The sequence below is a fragment of the Cebus imitator genome, unplaced genomic scaffold (genome assembly GCF_001604975.1).
Source record: "Cebus imitator isolate Cc_AM_T3 unplaced genomic scaffold, Cebus_imitator-1.0 Scaffold263, whole genome shotgun sequence".
NCBI lineage: Eukaryota > Metazoa > Chordata > Mammalia > Primates > Cebidae > Cebus > Cebus imitator.
In genome coordinates this window covers 657,422-661,712 of record NW_016107578.1, presented here as the reverse complement: position 1 = coordinate 661,712, position 4,291 = coordinate 657,422, and positions in this window count along the sequence as shown.

Genomic DNA, 4,291 nt, shown 5'->3' with positions numbered 1-4,291 from the left:
AAAAAAAAAAAAAAAGCTGGACATGGTGGCAGGTGCCTCTAGTCCCAGCTACTCTGGAGGCTGAGGTGGGAGGATCACTTGAGCCCAAAGATGTTGAAGCTACATTGAATGTGATCATACCACTGTGCTCCTACCTGGGTGAGACCCTGTCTCAAAACAACACACAACTTATCTTAATAAGAAGGCAAAGTCAAGAAAGCTTTTGAAATAAAACATAGAATCTCTATGTGACATGTGGACAGGAAAGTGTTTAATAGGATGCAAAGCACATCAGTCATAAAGGAAAATATGCCAGACTCTATGAAAATGAGTTTTGATAAAAAAAAAAAGAAAAAAAAGGCTGCCTCCACCAGCCCACCCTGCTGCCGTCCCCACCCACCCACCCAGTTAAAAAAGAAAATAAGTCTTTGGTTTTTGTTGTTTTTGAGACAGGGGCTCACTCTGTCTCCCAGGCTAGAGTGTAGTGTTGCAATCACAGCTTACTGCAGTCTTGAACTCCTGGACTCAAGTGATCTTCCCACCTCAGTCTCCAGAGTAGTTGGGGCTATAAGCATGCACCACCCACACCCACCTATTTTTTTTTTTTTTGGGTCAACACAGGGTCTCATTATGTTGCCCACGCTGGTCTTGACCTCCTGGCCTCAAGTGACCCTTCCACCTTGGCCTCCCAAAGTGCTGGGATTACAGGTGTGAACTACTGCACCCAGCTGAAAACGAGTTTTGGTTCATCAAAAGATGCAATTAAAAAGGAAGCCATGGGCTGAGCACGGTGGCTCACGCCTGCAATCCCAACGCTTTGGGAGGCCAAGTTGGGCGGATTACAAAGTCAGGAGTTCGAGACCAGCCTGGCCAATATAGTGAAACCCCATCTCTACTAAAAATACAAAAATTAGCCAGGCGTAGTGGCAGGTGCATGTAATCCCAGCTACTCCGGAGGCTGAGGCAGGAGAATCGCTTGAACCCCGGAGATGGGAAGTTGCAGTGAGCCGAGATAGTGCCACTGCACTCTAGCCTGGGCGACAGAGTGAAACTCCATCTCAAAAAGAAAAAAAAAAAAAGCCACAGACATATGTCAGAAAAAGACTCATATCTATAATACATAGAGAACTCTTTCAATTTAATAAAAGACAATCACTTTTTTACTAAGTGGCTAAAAGAGCTAAATAGGCACTTCACAAAAGAAGCCCAGATGGCCAATGCTAACATGGGAAGCTGCTCAACTTCATTAGTCATTAGGGAAATACAAACTAAAACCTCAATACAGTATCACCCTCACACGCACCAGTGAAAAAGCATTTTTTAAGTGTTGGCAAAACCAGAACTCTATGTTGCTGGAGGAAGTCTCAAATGGTATAGCCGCTTTGGAAAATGATTAGTCAACATTTATTAAAGCTAATTTTACTGGGGCACGGGACCCACCCATTCCATGCCTGGAATGAGTGCATATTTTTACCAAGTAACATGAACAAGAAATGTTCACAGTAGTTTACTCACAATAGCTGAAAGCTGAAAACACAGTAATAGAATAGTTACTTATTCACATGGGATACATACATAGGGGCCATAGACTTTCTTTTTCTTTTTTTTTTTTTTGAGATGGAGTTTCTCTTTTGTTACCCAGGCGGGAGTGCAATGGCACGATCTTGGCTCACTGCAACCTCCGCCTCCTGGGTTCAAGTGATTCTCCTGCCTCAGCCTCCCAAGTAGCTGGAGTTACAGGCATGCACCACCACGCCTGGCTAATTTTGTATTTTTCGTACAGACTGGCTTTCACCATGTTGGCCAGGCTAGTTTCAAACTCCTTGCCTCAAGTGATCCACCCGCCTCAGCCTCCCAAAGTGCTGGGATTATAGGTGTGAGCCACCATAGACTTTTTTAGAGATAGGGTCTTGCTCTGTCACCCAGGCTGCTGTGTAGTGGCGTGATCACAACTCACGGCAGCCTCAACCTTCCAGGCTCATGCAATCCCCCGTCTCAGGTTCCCAAATAATAGCTGAGACTACAGGCGTGTACCACCACAAACAACTAATTTTTTTTTTTTTTTTTTTTTTTTTAGTAATCCCAAAGTGTTGAGATTACAGACGAGCCACTACGCCCAGCAAAAAATAAACATAAAAATTTAGGCTACCTGGGCATGGTGGCACACACCTGAGGTCTCAGCTACTTGGGAAGCTGAGGTGGAAGGATCGCTTGAGCCCTGGAGGTCAAGGCTGCAGTGAGCTATGATTATGCCACTGTACTCCAGCCTGGACAACAGAGCAAGACCCTATGTCAGAAAAAAAAAGATGAGTTTCAAAAACATTACACTGCATTAAAGAAACCAGTCATAGGAGAATACATACTGGGTAATTCTGTTTATAGAAATTGCCAAGGCACTTATCTTCACTTCTCTCACCCACTTCAAAATTGGGCCTCTTTCCTTCCTTCTTTCCAGGCCACTTACACCCTGCTTTCCTCCCTCAGTTCTTCCCAGCCCCCTACAGCCTGCCGAGGTGGGGGCGGGGGGGAAATGCCAGTCACAGCCCAGAGACTTGCCCAGCTTCTGAAGAACGATGTGAAAACACAGTGTCTGCTCCTGAATCGCAGAAAAAGTTTCTCTCTCTACACCACCACAGTGAGCGGAAAAAAAGCTAAGCCTGCCCTGGTCTTAAATTAAGCCAGAGGGATCTCACGTGAGGAGGCTCCTTCCCAGAAAAACCACCCATCACCCACAGCTGATTCTCCAAAAGCAATCGACAACTTGGGGATCATTAGCTGGTACAAAGGTAATTGCAGTCTTTGCTATTAAAAGTAATGAGCTGGGTGCACTGGCTCACACCTGTAATCCCAGCACTTTGGGAGGCCGAGGCAGGTGGATCATTTGAAGCCAGGAGTTTGAGACCAGCCTGGCTACATAATGACGCCCCGTCTCTACTAAAAATACAAAAATTAGCTGGGCATGGTGGTAGGTGCCTGCAATCTCAGCTACTTGGAAGGCTGAGGCTGCAGAATTGCTTGAATCTGGGAGGCGGAGGTTTCAGTGAGCCAAGATTGTGCCACTGCACTCCAGCCTGGGAGACAGAGTAAGGACTCCATCCCAACCTCAAAAAAAAGTAACATACTCATTTTACAGATGAGGAAGCCAGCTGACAGTTGTCATGTGCCATGCCTGAAGTCTACATGGGTTGTTGAGTGTTGGATGTAAGATTCAAATCTGCTTTTCCTAACTTGATAGCATGCACTTTTAACAGTTATGCCACCACAATTGCCGACAAAAATGAATCATATCCGACTCACTTCATTTCCCTTTGTTTTTTGGACAGATTTGACTATTCCTGGATAAGACATTCAAGGAAAGGAGGTGGTATTGGGTTTTCTGAATGTCTTATCTGGGAATAGTTAAATCTGTCCAAAAAAGTGGGGAAGATGGTGGTATTGAGTGTCTGAATTTTGGGCAAGTATGTCAGCTTTGTAGACAAATGGGAACAAATGGCTAGATATGAGGATGGAGAGATGGTTTAGAAACCATTTGCAGGTTTTTATTGGTTGGTTTGTTTTTAGAGAGGCAGTCTCACTCTGTTGCCCAGGCTGGAGTGCAGTGGTGCCATCATAGCTCACTGCATCCTCCAACTCCTGGGTTCAAGCGATCCTCCTGCTTCAGCCTCTTAAGTAGCTGGGACTACAGGTGCATGATACCACACCCAACTAATTTTTTAAATTTTTTGTAGAGCTAGGGATGTCTCACAGTGTTGCCCAGGCTAGTCTCGAATTCCTGGCTCAAGCAATCTTCCTGCTTCAGCCTCCCAGAGCGGTGGGATTATAGACGTGGACCGCACCATGCCCAGCCAGAAACCCTTTGAAGACTGCTAATGAAACAATGGGTCCAGGCAATGGTTATCCATGGTTGATCAAACCCTTAGGGAAATGCCAAATGGGGAATTTACAAAGGCAGGGTCAGGCAGATGGCATCTGAACCCCCGGATGGATCATTCTTAGTTATCAGCAAAATGGAAAGACAGGCCAGCAGTGGCTCACACCTGTAATCCTAGCACTTTGGGAGGCTGAGGCAGGAGGATCACTTGAGCCCAGGAGTTCCAGACTAGCTTAAGCAATGTAGTGTGACCTTGGTTCTACAAAAAGGTTTTTTGGTTTTTGTTTTGTTTTGTTTTTCAGATGAGGGTCTCAGTCTGTCACCCAGGCTGGAGTGCAGGGGCACGATCTCATCTCACTGCAACCTCCGAGTCCTGGGCTCAAGCAATCCTCCCCCCTCGGCCTCCACTACCCCAGTATGCCCAGCTTTTTTTTTTTTTTT